This window comes from Ovis aries, chromosome 8, assembly GCF_016772045.2.
Source record: "Ovis aries strain OAR_USU_Benz2616 breed Rambouillet chromosome 8, ARS-UI_Ramb_v3.0, whole genome shotgun sequence".
NCBI classification, from domain to species: domain Eukaryota; kingdom Metazoa; phylum Chordata; class Mammalia; order Artiodactyla; family Bovidae; genus Ovis; species Ovis aries.
In genome coordinates this window covers 61,605,115-61,621,212 of record NC_056061.1, presented here as the reverse complement: position 1 = coordinate 61,621,212, position 16,098 = coordinate 61,605,115, and the positions used below count along the sequence as shown (strand labels likewise).

At 40.5% G+C, this 16,098-nt stretch overlaps 1 pseudogene; it reads right to left on the bottom strand.

Moving 5' to 3' along the window:
* Window positions 1–13,503: 13,503 nt before the first annotated feature.
* Window positions 13,504–15,286, bottom strand: LOC105608893 (zinc finger protein 639-like; annotated as a pseudogene).
* Between the last annotated feature and the right edge of the window lie 812 nt (window positions 15,287–16,098).

Genomic DNA, 16,098 nt, shown 5'->3' with positions numbered 1-16,098 from the left:
CAAAGTCACTTCACAGGCCACCAATGCCTCTTTAGGGTGCCACCGCCGTGTTAGCCCATGTCCTAGTGCCCCAGAACTGGGGATACCAAGGGAAAGCTTCACGCAAAGATGGGCACAATAAAGGACAAAAATGGTAAGGGCCTAAAAGAAGCACAAGAGATTAAGAAGAGGTGGCAAGAATACATAGAAGAACTGTACAAATAAAGCTCTTAGTGACCCAGATAACCACGATGGTGTGGTCACTCTCCTAGAACCAGATATCCTGAAGTGTGAAGTCAAGTGGACCTTAGGAAGCATTGCTGCAAACAAAGTTAGTGGAGGTGATGGAATTCCAGCTGAGCTATTTCAAATCCTAAAAGATGAGGCTGTGAAAGTGCTGCACTCAACATGCCAGGAAATTTGGAAAACGCAGCAGAGGCCACAGGACTGGAAATGGTCAGTTTTCATTCCAATCCTAAAGAAAGGCAATGTCAAAGAATGTTCAAATTACTATAACAGTTGCACTAATTTCACAGGCTAGCAAGTTTATGCTCAAAATCCTCCAAGCTAGGCCTCAGGAGTACGTGAACTGACAACTTCTAGATGTAAAATCTGGATTTAGGAAAGGCAGAGGAACCAACTATCAAATTGCCAGCATCTGTTGGATCATAGAAAAGGCAAGGGAATTCCGAAAAATATCTACTTCTGCTTCACTGACTATGTTAAAACCTTTGACAGTGTAGATAACAACGAACTGTGGAATATTCTTAAAGACATGGGAATGCCAGACCACCCTACCTGACTCCTGAGAAACCTGTATGCAGGACAAGAAGCAAAAGTTAGTACTGGACGTGGAACAATAGACTGGTTCAAAATTGGAAAAGGAGTACATCAAGGCTATATATTGTTATCCTGCTTATTTAAATTATACGTACATCATACGAAATGCTGGGCTGGATGACTCACAAACTGGAATCAAGAATGCTGGGAGAAATATCACCAACCCCCAATATGCAGATGATGCACTTTAACTGCAGAAAGTGAAGAGAGACTCTTGATGAAAGTGAAAGAGGACAGTTTGAAAAAGCTGGTTTAAAACTCAACATTCAAAAACTAAGATCACGGCATCTTTGATGGGAAAACAATGAGAAAAACAGTGAGATTTCATTTTCTTGGGCTCCAAAACCACTACGGATGGTGACTGCAGCCACGAAATTAAAAGATACCTTCTCCTTGGAAGAAAAGCTGTGACAAACCTAAACAGTGTATTGAAAAGCAGAGACATCAGTTTGCCAACAAAGGTCCATATAGTCAAATCTATGGTTTTTCCAGTAGTCATGTATGGATGTGAGAGTTGGACCATAAAGAAGGCTGAGCGCCAAAGAATTGATGCTTTTGAACCGTGGTGCTGAAGAAGACTGTTGGAGTCCCTTGTACAGCAAGGAGATCAAACCAGTCAATCCTAAAGGAAATTGACCATGAATATTCATTGGAAGGACTGATGATGAAGCTTCAATACTCTGGCCACCTGTAGCGAAGAACTGACTCATTGGAAAAGATTCTGATGCTGGGAAAGACTGAGGGCAGGAGGGGAAGGAGGCTACAGAGGATGAGATGTTTGGATGGCATTCTGACTCAATGGACATGAGTCTGAGCAAACTCAGAGAGACAGTGAGGGATAGGGAAGCCTGGTGTGCTCAGTTCATGGGGTCGAGAAGAGCTGGACACGACTTAGGGACTGAACAAAGAACAACAACTGCAATATCAACCTCAGCAATAAATCAAATGTCCATTTTGTCTCCTGGCCTGGTTTTTCAGTTTTCTATGGTGTCCCACAGTCAATTTGTCTATCCTTAAGCCCAATCCGCATGGTTATGATAGTCAGGGAGAGCAAGTCCTCTTTTGTTCTTCATCAAGTAACAAGACTTTTGCATTTCTGAAGCAACTGCAGAACCAATTTCATTTTTTAAATCTGTGGGAATTTTGTTTAGGTTTGCATTGAATCGGGAGATGAATTTTGGGAGAACTGATGTATAATATCAAGATCTTTGATCCACAAAAATGAGATATATACTTCCTTCATTGAAGTCTTCTTTAATAATTTCTCCCAATAATATTTTAGATTTTTCTAACTAAAGGTCTTGTACATTTTCTTTCGAGTTACTTTTAGGTATTTTATTTTCTTGGTATTATAACTGGTTTCTTAAATTTTATTTTCTAATCACTAGTTGCTTGTAAATAGCTTTACAAATGATTTTAATTTACCTTGTATCAGCAATCTAACTCTTACTAGTTTACTAAATCTACAATGTCAAATAGAAGCAGAATTATACATCATTCTTTATCACCACCCTTATTAAGTACCATTAATTCATGATAAGAACTTCAGTAAACTTAGTATGAGAGAATTTCCTTTATATAATGGCCTATTTACAGAAATATATGTAGCACACGTAAGTGCGAAATGTTGAAAGCATAGGCTCTGAGGCCCCGAACAAGCAGAGGATGCCTCCTACCTCTGCTTCTATTTGACTTTGTATCGGAGATCCTAGCCAGTGCATATGGTGAGAAAAAGAACAAGAATCTGTAATACTTAAAAGAATAAGTAAAACTCACTCTTCAGATTATTTGATTGTATAGAAAAAAATTCAAGTTAATTTAGTAAACTAGTAAGAGGTTAGTGTGGAGAAGGAAATGGCAACCCACTCCAGTATTCTTGCCTGGAGAATCCAAGGGACGGGGGAGCCTGGTGGACTGCCGTCTATGGGGTCACACAGAGTCAGACAGGCCTGAAGCGACTTAGCAGCAGCAAGAGGTTAGTGAGATTGTTGATACAAGGTAAATTTTTAAAAAATCATTTATAAAGTCATTTACAAGCAACTAATGATTTGAAAATAAAATTTTAAGGAGACACAAGTTGTAATACCAAGAAATATCAAATACCTAAAAATAACTCTTGCCTAACAGGTCTAACCAACAGCCCTGTTATAGCTCCAAATGTCCAGCAGGTGGAGGCAGTGAGCCACCAAAAAGATTTTAGCCTAGGATTTCCTGCTGCCTTCCAAAACCTATTCCCAGATTGAACCGAGCAGAGAAGTTGGCCTATTTAGCTATTTTATCCCTGTTGACTTGTTTGCTGCTGCTTCTATGTCACTTCAGTTGTGTCCGACTCTGTGCGACCCCAGAGACGGCAGCCCACCAGGCTCCCCCGTCCCTGGGATTCTCCAGGCAAGAACACGAGTGGGTTGCCATTTCCTTCTCCAATGCATGAGAGTGAAAAGTGAAAGTGAAGTCGTTCAGTCCTGCCCGACCCTCAGCGACCCCATGGACTGCAGCCTACCAGGCTCCTCCGTCCATGGGATTTTCCAGGCAAAAGTACTGGAGTAGGGGGCCATTGCCTTCTCCGATACACTTGTTTAACTTCTAGCATTACCAGGCAGAAATAATTTTCACTGAGGCAGCGTTGCATGACGGCTGCTGTTTCCCTGGTTGGATCTCACTGGGTTTCAATATTCGGTACACTCAATCCATGTCAATATAAAAGTACCTTAAGGGGGCTCTTTTGCTTTGGAATAATGAGACTAGGATTCATATAAACTGACTGAACTCACATCTGTTGACTTATTCCAGTATGAAAGCGTGTTGCTACACACTTAGTCTGCTCAGCCTGCCATAACATGGCATCGGCTAGATGGCTTAATCAACAGAAGATCTATCTTCTTACAGTTCTGGAAGCTGGAAAGTTTAAGATCAATGTGTCTGGTATTCAGTTCCTGGGAGAGCTCTCTGTAACTTGTAGATAGATACCTGTTCCTGTGTCCTCCCACAGCAAAGGAGAGTGTTCTTCAGTGTCTTCTCATAAGAACACTAATCCCACCACAAGCCTCATTCTCATCACCTCATCTAACCTCATCCTCAAGTACAGTCACATTGAGGGTTGGAGCTTCAATATGGGAATTCGAAGGGGACAAAACATTTAGCCCACCGATGTGATGTGCTAAGTTGCTTTAGTCATGTCCAACTCTCCACCAACCCTATGAGCCATAGCCTGCCAGGATTCTCTGTCCATGGGGTTCTCCAGGCAAGAACACTGGAGTGGGTTGCCATACCCTTCTCCAGGGGATCTGCCCTGGAAGGATTGAACCAGAATCTTTTACATTTTCTGCACTGGCAGGTGGGTTATTTACCACTAACACCATCTGGAAAGCCCCTTAGTCCATGACAAGTAACTGTAAAAGATGTATGTGGGTCTCAGAAAGAAGCTGGTAGAAGTTCTCAGCCCGAATGAATAGAATTGACACATTTCTGGTCAAGTCTGGATTCTTTTCTTCACTGATCCTCTCCTGTGAATCTGAGCCTATTTTTGTCCTGCTCCATCTGTCCCAAAACTGGAGGACGACTTTATGAAGGCCCTTATTATCAAAATCTATCTTCTTGCAGCCTACTCTTGAAATCCTTTCTAAAACAGAATTTTAATCACATGGAGACTAGATGGGTTTATTTGGTCCACTAAACTCTGTAAAACCCAAGCCACCTACTTTTCTTAGTGTTCTGGGACAATACATTTTCAGTTTTTTGTTTTGTTTTACTTATCTTTTTTAGTTGAAGTATAGTGATTAACTGGAGGAGAAAATGGCAACCCACTCCAGTATTCCCGCCAGGATAATCTCATGGACAGAAGAGATGGGCAGGCACAGTCCATGGGGTCGCAGGGAGTTGGACATGACGTATCAACTGAATAACAGCATAGTGATTTATAATGTTGTGTTAGTTTCAGGTATACAGCAAAGCAGTTCAGTTATATGTATTTTTCCAGATATTTTCCACTGTAGGCTATTACAAGGTAATATAGTTTCCTGTGCTATACAGTAAACCCTTGTTGTTCATTTATTTTATGTATAGTAGTATCTAATTCCATACTTAGTTTTTCCCTTCCCACCTCCACTACCCATTGGAAAACAAACTTATGGTTACCAATGTCTGTAAGTAAATTAATTTGTATATTTTAGATTCTGTATACAAGTGATATCACATTTGTCTTATTGACATACTTCACTTAGTATGATATTCTTTAGATCCTTGTTTCTGCAAATGACATTACTTCTTTCTTTATAGCTGACTAATATTCCATTGAAAAAAATCTGTAAAAATGTATTGTCCCAGAACACTAAGAAAAGTGGATGGCTTGGATTTTGCAGAGTTTCATGGACTAAACAAACCCACTTAGTCATTGTGTGGTTAAAATTCTGTTTTAAAAGGGATGTTTGAGAGTAGGCAGAAGGAAGATAGATTTTGATAATAAAGGCCTTCATAAAGGAGTCCTTCTGTTTGGGGAATGACGGAACAGGACAAAAGCAAGACACATGGTTTCAATTCCTGGGTCGGGAAGATCCCCTGGAGTAGGAAATGACAACCTACTCTAGTATTCTCGCCTGGAAATTCCATGGACAGAGGAACCTGGCTGACTGAGTCCATGGGATTGCAGAGTTGGACATGATCGAGCATATACACACTCATCTCCTTTACCCATTCACTTAAAAAAATTGTTTATTTGATTGTGCTGGGTCTTAGTTGTGGCACATGGGATCTAGATCCCTGACCAGGGATTGAATCCAGGTCTCCTATATTGGGAACACGGAATCTTAGCCACTGGACCACAGGGAAGCCCTTATATATTCACTGTTGATAGACAGTTCGGTGGCCTCCATGTCTCAGCTGTTTGAAAACAATGCTGCTATTACCACTGGGGTGTATGTTTCTTTTTGAATTAGAGTTTGAATTTTCTGGCTATATGCCCAGGAGTGGGATTGCTGGATCATATGGTAGTGCTATTTTTAAGGAACCCCCATATTGTTCTCCATAGTGACTATACCAATTTACATTCCCACCAGCAGTAATAGGAGGGTTCCCTTTTCTCCACACCCTCTCCAGCATTTATTACTTGTAGACAGTTTGATAATAGCCATTCTGACCCGCATGAGGTGACGCCTTGTTATAGTTTTGATTTGTATTTCCCTAATAACTAGGGATGTTGAGCATCTTTTACATGTGCCTGTTGGCCATCTGTATGTCTTGGAGAAATATCTGTTTAGACCTTTCGCCTATTTTTTGGCTGACTTGTCTTCATTATTGAGTTGTCTGAGCTGTTTGTTATATTGGAGTTAATCCCTTGTCATTTACATCATTTGCAAATATTTTCTCCCACTCCAGACTATCTTTTCACTCAACAATGCCCGCTTTAACCACTTCTTTTCAACATAGAATTGGAAGTCTTAGCCACAGCAATCAAACAAAGAGAAATTAAAAGGTATCCAAATTGGAATGGAAGAGGTAAATGTCATTATATACAGATAACATAATTTCCTCTTGTACAGATGAAATAATATTCTATGTAGAAAACCTTAAAGATTCTACACAAAATTTTAGAATAAGTGAATTCAGCAAGGTGGCAGGATACAAAATATACAGCGATCTGTTGCATTTCTTCACACTAAAAATGAAGTATCAGAAAAAGCTAAAAAAAAAAAAAAAAGACCTCATTTAAAATGGCATTAGAAATAACATCTCAGAATAAACCTAACCGAGGAGATGAAAGACCTATATGCTAAGAACTATAAAACATTGATAAAGGAAATGGAAGACAATTCAATAAAATGAAAACAAATCCCATGCTCTTAGATTGGAAAGCGTGAAAGTGAAAGTTGCTCAGTTGTGTCTGACTCTTTGTGACCCCATGGACAATATAGCCCATGGAATTCTCCAGGCCAGAATACTGGAGTGGGTAGCCATTTCCTTCTGCAGGGGATCTTCCCAACCCAGGTCTCCCACATTGTAGGTGGATTCTTTACAAGCTGAGCCATCAGGGAAGCCTTGGATTGGAAGTATACTGCTAAAAACGCCATGTTACCCAAAGCAATCTATGGATTTAATGCAATTCCTATCAAATTACCCATGACATTTTTTTCATAGAACTAGAACCCTAAAATGTATATGGAACCATGAAGGACCCAAAATCGCCACAGCCATCCTGAAGAAAAACAAAGCTGGAGGCATAACTCTCCCAGACATCAGACAGTACTACAAAGACATATAGATCAATGGCACAGATGAGAGGCCAGAAAGAAACCCTCATCCCCTAGTCAATTAAACTTCAACAAATGAGGCAAAATATACAATAAAGACAAATCTCGTCAGCATTGGGAAGGCTGAATGAAAGTTAGGTGAATGAAACACCACAGACAAAAGCTAACACCACAGACAAAAAAGAAACTCAAAATGGTTTAAAGACCTAAATATAAGACAAGATGCCACAAGACTTCTAGAGCATAAACAAAACATCCTGACATAAACCACAGCAATGTTTTCTTAGATCGGTCTCCCAAAGCAAAAGAAACAAAAGCAAAAAAAAAAAAAAAAAAAAAGGGACCTAATCAAACTTAAAAGCTATTGCACAGCAAAGGAAATAGTGAATCAAGAGACAACCTATGAAGTAGGAGAAAATATTTATAGCTTTTGCTAAGGCTAATTTAAGTTTTTCATTGGACCTTAAAGTCCATGCAACTATACTCATCGGTCATGACTCACTCATATTGTTGACCCACGAAAAGAAGTCGTTTCAGGAAAGAAGTTGTTCTCTCTGGCCCTGCCTCTTTTCTCAGTCCTTATCCTATTCTTTCTGTGTATTTCAATCATTCTCCTCTCCCCCTCTGAAAAGTCAATGCTTTCTGGATGGTAACAATCTTTTCCTGATTGTGCCATACTGGGAAATCTGCTACATCTTTTAATCCCTACAGATTCTCTAAAATTAACCAGGCAGGACTTGTAAAGAAATGAAATTAGATCATTCCTTAATCATATACAAAAATATGCTCAAAATGGATTAAAGACCTAAATGGTAGACTAGACACTGTAAAACTCTTAGAGGAAGACATAGGCAGAACAGTAACATAAATCATAGCAACATTTTTGTCAATCCATCTCCCAGAATAATGGAAATAAAAGCAAAAATAAACAAATGGGACCTACTTAAGCTCAAAAGCTTTTGCACAGCAAAGGAAACAATAAACAAAATGAAAAGACAACCCATAGACGGGGAGAAAATATTTGCAAATGATGTGACTGATAAGGGATTAGTCTCCAAAATTTACAGCTTATTCTTGCGTGCTGTGCTTAGTTGCTCAGTCATGTCCAACTCTTTGTGACTCTATGGACTGTAGCCCACCAGGCTCCTCCATCCACGGGGATTCTCCAGGCAAGAATACTGGAGTGGGTTGCCATGTCCTCCTCCAGGGGATCTTCCCAACCTAGGGATCAAACCCAAGTCTCCTGCATTGCAGGCGATTCTTTACCATCTGAGCCATATGGAAGTTTCAGTTCAGTCACTCAGTCATGAAAGACTCTTTGTGACCCCATGGACTGCAGCACGCTAGGTCTCCCTGTCCATCACCAACTCCCGAAGCTTACTCAAACTCATGTCCACCGAGTTAGTGAGGCCATCCAACCATCTCATCCTCTGTGATCCCCTTCTCCTCTCGCCTTCAATATTTCCCAGCATCAGGGTCTTTTCCAATGAGTCAGTTCTTTGCATCAGGTGGCCCAAGTATTGGAGCTTCAGCTTCAGTCCTTCCAATGAATATTCGGGACTGATTTCTGTAGGATTGACTGGTTTGATCTCCTTGCAGTCCAAGGGACGCTCAAGAGTCTTCTCTAACACCACAGTTCAAAAGCATCAATTCTTCGGTGATCAACTTTCTTTATAGCCCAACTCTCAACATCCATACATGACTACTGGAAAACCATAGCCTTGACTAGATGGACCTTTGTTGGCAAGGTAATATCTCTGCTTTCAATATGCTGTCTAGGTTGGTCATAACTTTCCTTCCAAGGAGTAAGTGTCCTTTAATTTCAACTACAAAATATTAGTACTTCCAGATCATTACTAATGAAGGACTTTTTTCCCCTCCCACATCTGTATCGAGGTACTTAGCACTATTTATTTAAACACTTCTGTCATTTAATCTTGGTGACTGTTGATCAATTGACCATATATGTATAGGTCCATTTCTGGACTATCTGTTCTATTCCATTTATTTAAATATCCTCACACCAATGTCACACTATCATTACTGTGGTTAGCCATGAGACCTGAAATCATGTAATATAAGCCCACAATTTGTTTTTGTCTTGAGTCTTCCAGGTTCACTGCATTTTCATACAAATGTTATAATCAACTTGACTTTCCACAATTACTATTCCACAAAAAAATTAGCTATTTGTAGACAATATGATACACCTGGACCCGCTAGACAATCATTGATCAAACTCACTCAGTAGCAGGATATAAAGTGAACATTTGGAAGTCATTAGCCTTCTTATAAACAAACAGTATCTAATGACATGACAGACCATCCTAGTAACAAGATAAAATATTAGAAATAACATTTAATCAGAAATGTACAAATTTATATGAGGAAAACTTTAAACTCTAAATAAAATTAAGTTTGGTAAAATGTTCTGTCTCATATTTGGATTGGATATCACATCATAAAAATGTCAGTTCTCCCTAGTTTATTGATTTAACTCAGTTCCTCCCCTCAAATTCTAGCTTTTTTGTGAAGCTAGACAAGTTGATACATGTCGCTCCATATGAAGTTAATAGAAATACTAGGAAAATTTATGAGGACTAGCCCTCACATACGAAAAATAAACTGTGAAGTCTGTAATTAAAACCGTGGTAATAGCCCATGAATATACAAGCCCGTGGGACACAAAACAAAAAATCTAGAAGTTGATCCAAGCTTATATGAACTCTCTAAAGTGGTATTTCAAGTCACTGAGAGCAAGAAGGTATTTCAATAAATGACGCTACAACTGGCTGGTTGTTTGGAAAAAGTTATATATGGTGTGAAGCATAAAATCTAAGACCGAATTCCCAATGGACCAGTGATTTGAATATAATGCAAGATGAAATCACACAAGGACTGGAGGAAAACCTGAGTGAATTCATCTTTATCTTGAGTGAGAAGAAAGACTTCAACTACGACTGAAAGTCCAGAAGTAGCTAAAGAAAAATGGACACATTTGATTGTATATTTTCAGGGCAAAAATACCATAAACCAAGTCAAAGCCAGGCTGACACAAGTTGCAAAATATATCGTAAAGATCAATATGTTTATCTGTCTTAGAAACTTGAGTGGAGGGGAAAAGGCATGAGTAAAGTATAAGAAGAGACAACTCATCTAAAAATGAGGCAATGACTTACCCATGTCAAACAGTGTTTGGCCTTGCTTGTAAGAAACTACACTGAGATACTATTTCTTGCTTATCAAATTGGAAAAAGTGTAACATATTCTTTGGGCAAAGCTTTGGGGAAATGGGCGTTCTTACATTGCCTGTGGCTTTTCAAATTTGTACAATTCTCTTAAAGGGCATTTTGGTAATATTTAATAAAACTACAATTGCATTTACTTTTTGACCCACATTTACCTTTTTTCCTCTGGCTTCAGTGGTTTTTGATAAGCCAGCTGTTATTTGTGCAATTGTTCACCTTTAGGTAGTGTATTTTTCTCTGGTTGCTTACAAGATTTCCCTTTTTGTTTTTTAACAGTTTGGATTATGATGTGTCTGTGTGGGTTTTTGTTTATAGTTATTGAATCTTTTTGTGTATCTGAGTTTCTTTGATCTGTGGGCTGATTATTTTATCAGTTCTGAAGAATGCAAATAGTTATTTTCCTCCCTTCTTTTTCTGTTTACTATAATTTCTATTGACTTGTCAAGTTTACCGATTCCTTCCTTAGCTGTGTTCAGTCTACTGATAAGCCTATCGAAATATTCTTCATCTCTGAGACCATTTTTTATTTCTAACCTTTTCCTTTGGCTCTTTGTTATAGTATCCATGTCTCTGCTAAAACCCACCATTTACTCATATTGTCCACGTACCCAACTAGATTCATTAACATATTTATCGACTTTTTTTTTTTTTTGAAGAGTCCCTAACTGGTAATTTCAACAGCTCTGTCATACCTGCATTTGATTTTATTAACATTTTGTTTCTCGACAAGGCCATGCTTCCTTGCATGCCTTATAATTTTGGTGGAATGCAGTACATAGCATGTTTAAAAATTGAAGGGGCTGAAATAAATTTTATGTCCAGCAAGGGGTATATCTTTTTTTCCATCAGGATGTTAGCCTTGACGTTTGAATGAATCTAATCTGAGCTGGGCCTGGGCTCTATGGTTAGATTCAGCTCACCACAGATTAAGTTATTTGAAAATGGAGGTGTTAGCGGCTCAGTCGTGTACAACTCTGTGACCCCGTGGACTATAGGCCACCAGGCTCTTCTGTCCATGGAATTCTCTAGGCAAGAAGACTGGGAGTGGGTTGCCATGACCTCCTCCAGGGGATCTTCCCGATCTAGGGATTGAAACCCTCGTCTCCTGCATTACAGGCAGATTCTTTACCGAGTTATTCAAGGGTTGCATCAAAACACTGTCTTTGATATACTTGGAAACTGTATGCCTGAAGAGCTTATTTTAGCTCTCCTGATCTATCTCTGCAGCAGGCCCCATGTTTTACCTTGGGGTTGGGGGCGTCTCACACAGTTGCTTCTCCCCCAGCTGAAAACTATGAACAGCAGCACAAGGCCGAGAGCGCCTGTGGATTTGTTATCCTCCGGCTTGGCCCTCAGATTTCAGCAGGCCCCACAGATGTGTGCCTCAGCTGGTGTATCCTTCAGCTCTCCTACTTTGCCCCAGTCTCTCACAAGCACTCCATGAAAGTCTATGGAAGAGAGTTGTGTCTCCCAGGGATTTTAAGGGCCTGTGTCAGGGACTTCCCTGGTGGCTCAGCGGTACAGAATCCACCTACCAATACAGGAGACAAGGGTTCGATTCCTGGTCCAGGAAGATCCCACATGCCATGGGGCAACTATGCCTGTGTGCCACAACTATTCAGCCTGTGCTCCAGAGCCTGGGAGCTGCAACTCCTGAGCCCACACTCCCTAAACCCTGTGCTCCACATGGAAAGCCACTGCCAGGAGAAGCTGGCACACTGCAATGAAGAGTAGCCTCTGCTTGCCGCAACTAGAGAAAAGCCCACGCGACAATGAAGACCCAGCACAGCCAAAAATAAGCAGATAAAAAAAAATTTTTTTAAGGGGCCATGTCAGCTAAATTTCATTACGAGCTCAGTTGTTCAGCTGTCTTCTTCCCTGCATCTGTGGAAGCTTCCTCTTCTCTGCACTGTCCTGTTCACAGCCATGTCAAAGATGAAGGCAACTGTTACAACCTCTCTTCTAGGAGGTGCTTTTACTTTTTGGATTCAATAGGTTTTCACCCTTAGCTCTGCTGCTGCTAAGCTGCTTCAGTCATGTCCGACTCTGTGCGACCCCATAGATGGCAGCCCACCAGGCTCCCCCGTCCCTGGGATTCTCCAGGCAAGAACACTGGAGTGGGTTGCCATTTCCTTCTCCAATGCATGAAAATGAAAAGTGAAAATGAAATTGCTCAGTCGTGTCCGACTCCTAACGACCCCATGGACTGCAGCCTACCAGGCTCCTCCGTCCATGGGATTTTCCAGGCAAGAGTACTGGAGTAGGGTGCCATCTCCTTCTCCAAACCTTAGCTCTGGCGGGTTCTAAATATTTTGTAGTTTATACAGCTTCTCATTGGTAGGATGGGAGCAGTGTGTTTCTATGAATAGTTTCTTGTTCTTTTTAATATGCCTACTGGTACATTTTAAATTACATGTATGCCATTCATTGTATTTCTGTTGGCCAGAGCTATTCTATTTATGGGCTTCCCTGGTGGCTCAGTGGTAAAGAATCCAGCTGCAATGCAGGAGACACGGGTTCAACCCCTGGGTCTGGAAGATCCTTGAGGGAAGGAAATGGCAACGCACTCCAGTATTCTTGCCTGGGAAATCCCATAGACAGAGGAGCCTGGTGGGCTACAGTCCATGGGGTTGCAAAGAGTATGACATGACTGAGCAACTAAAACAACAACGTCTATTCATATGAGTGAGCTGCAGATGGCCTGCCCCTTCAGAACGCGTTTCTTATGCAAAAGGACATTTTCTTATACAACCCATTTAGGTTTTTTGGTACTGCAGAACTTGATGTAGAAAAGATGAGAGAATCTGCCATTTCTTAATGACTCTCATTTAAGCAGCAATTTGACTAAAGGCAAAAAATGGCCTCTGCAGAATCTATTATGCTAGATTTTAGCAGTATTTTCACATTTTCAGAGGAAAGCTGTAGGCTTATTCCAAGAACACAAGTATAGAAATAGATCTACCAGATCTGAAATACTTTAAGAAGTCAGTGATCTGGAATTTTCTTTATCAACATAAAATAGTCATCCTACCTGTCATTCTAAAAAGGCATGCATTCATAAGGTATTTACCAAGTGTTTTGAGTAACACATAGGTTGCACATCAAAAAGGTATGTGAAAAGCACACAGTAGGTATGCAGTCCACTTGCCCTGCTGGCTCACATGTTAATAGAGGAAACCCAAAAGGCTATAATATTTTTTTCTCCAAAAACGTAGAATTTATTATTTCACATCAACATTACAGAAATTAAAGAGAACAATCAAGTTGTTTCATGGACTGGAAGGTGACTTATTAATTCCCTTTCATTTCCAAACCTCATCAGTCACTACATTTGTGAGGTAAATCAGCCAAATACTTGAAATCTAGATGAATTTTAAGATCTTCAATCTGTCCTGTTGAATATTCACAGAATTGACATAAATAAATCCCTTCAGGTAAATGTGAATTTAAACATTTGTAGTATTCTAGCATACTTGAGAAGCCTTTCCCACAGTCATCACAAACATTAGGAAAATTTTTACTGTGTTCAGTAGCAACATGTCTGTTAACATTCATATGAAGTCTACTCCAAAACCCACACACTTAACAAAGAAGTTTTTACATTTGTCAAATGTGATTTTGCTTAAGAGGCTATACTGTCCATGTTTTCCATTGTTATACTTATCACTTAACTCTATTAATATACATGCATGCTCGTTTACCACAAGGCTGTGCAAGTCTTCTGGATCATTCGTTTCATGTTCACAGAACTGACACAAGTACTGTTCATCACAGCTGCTCCTGCAAATGTAGGTAGAGTTCACTGCTTGAGGAGAACTGTATGTCACATTGCTCACACCAATAAAGGTGATCACTAAAACGGGTGTCTGCAACGTGCTGGCTGAGGTTCTCAAAAATTACTGTCTTATAACCACAGTATTTATAAATGTAGGGATCCTCTTCATGCAGTTTGGCATGTTCTATCAGAAGCATGTTGGTAAAGAAACTCTTTGCATACTCGACACATGTTTGAATCAGTACACTTGTGCTTCAAGATCATATGCCTGCTTTAAATCAGAAAAATATTTGCTGTTGAACTCACAAAGTTCACATTTATCGAGGCCACCGTTGCTAGCTCTCAGTAAAGGCCATTTCTGCTGTGCAGTCACATTCAAAGCTTGGCTCTTGTCAACAATTTTGCAAAGTTTAGCTGGTGGCTCTTCATCAGTTTGGTCTTGGAATCTCTCAGAGGAATTGTTTCCTGTCTCTGTATCATAATCTTCAGAAATTGCATGCACTTCTGCGGCAACTGGAACACCTTCAGCAGTCTGATCTTCTATGGAGCTCTCCTCTTGGGTTTGCTGGTGGACTGATTCAGGGGAGCACAGTCTTTCATCACAAATTTCAATATCAGCAGATTTTTCTGTAGGAAAGGCAGTGTGGTCTAGAAGTCTACGTACAGGACTGGGAACCAGGTAGTTTTAATTTCTGTTTCTGGCCTAGATGCCATCTGTAAATTTTGGTAATTCATTTGACATCTCTGTATCAGAATCAAAGATTTTGCTGTCAATTTAAGTCTGGTTATCTCACAGAACAAACGCTGTAACAATGATCAGAAAAAATTCCATTCAATCCATCTGCAATTCTGCTTATTCCAGAGGAATCTGAATAATGAGAAGGATGTAAAGTTTTCCTTTTTCTTTTTTTAGGATATTCATTCATATCTTTTTAATTTGGTGTAATTCATAATACTGGAGTGAGGAAAACTGAATTACAGGGAAGTTTTCACAGATGGTGAAATATGTCAGTACCCGGGGCCATCTGACCAGCCCAGGCACAGCTGCAAGGCAGCGGCCAGGAGGCCCGAGTTGGGGCGGAGGGGCGGCCCAGCTCAAGTTGGTGCTCCACTGGGCACTATAATACAGCATTTTAAAGAACATTAAGGTTTTTTCGGTTTGTTTGTTTTTAAGAACTTCTAGCATTTTCCAGCTAGGAAGAATTCAAGTCCTAAACAAATGCAAGGTAATAAAACAGACATCATACTGACTGAAAAAGGTTGGCCTCAGAGAAAAAGAAAGCAGACTACTCAAATCGTATATACACACATGTTTGTGGAATCATGCTTATTGGGTACCTCAGATAGGCTGGTCCACAAGACTTGATTTAAAGGTGGGGGTGGGGAAGACTGGGCTTCCCAGGTGGCACTAGTGGTAAAGAACCCACCTGCCAGTGCAGGAGATGTAAGAGACATGGATCTTCCCTGGGTCGGGAAGATCCCCTGGAGGAGGGCAAGGCAACCCACTCCCATATTCCTGCCTGGAGAATCCCATGGACAGAGGAGCCTGGTAGGCTACAGTCCATAGGGTCACAAAGACACACGACTGAGCAACTTAGCATGCACACATGTGGGGAGGACTTACGCATCTATACTACAGCTAGTTGGTGCTGCAGGACACTGCTTTTTAAAATATTTTTATTTTTTGGCTGAGCCAGGTCTTAGTTGCAGCATGTGAACTCTCTTAGCTGTGGCATGTGGGATCTAGTTCCCTGACCAGGAAGCAAACCCGGGGCCCCTGCATTGGGAATGTGGAATCTCAGCCACTGGACCACCAGGGAAGTCTCACATAGGCCACGGCTTTTTAAAATGTTTTGCTCGCCAGTGGCTTGCGATGAGGAAAGTGGGTGAGGCACTGGAGATGGACACAAAGATGTACACCCAGCGTGAGTAGTGAGATATGATCAGCTGAAGGAAAAGGTGGCAAACAAGGAACAGCCATTGTTGCAAGAAGGCAAAGGGGCAGAAAAAGCTT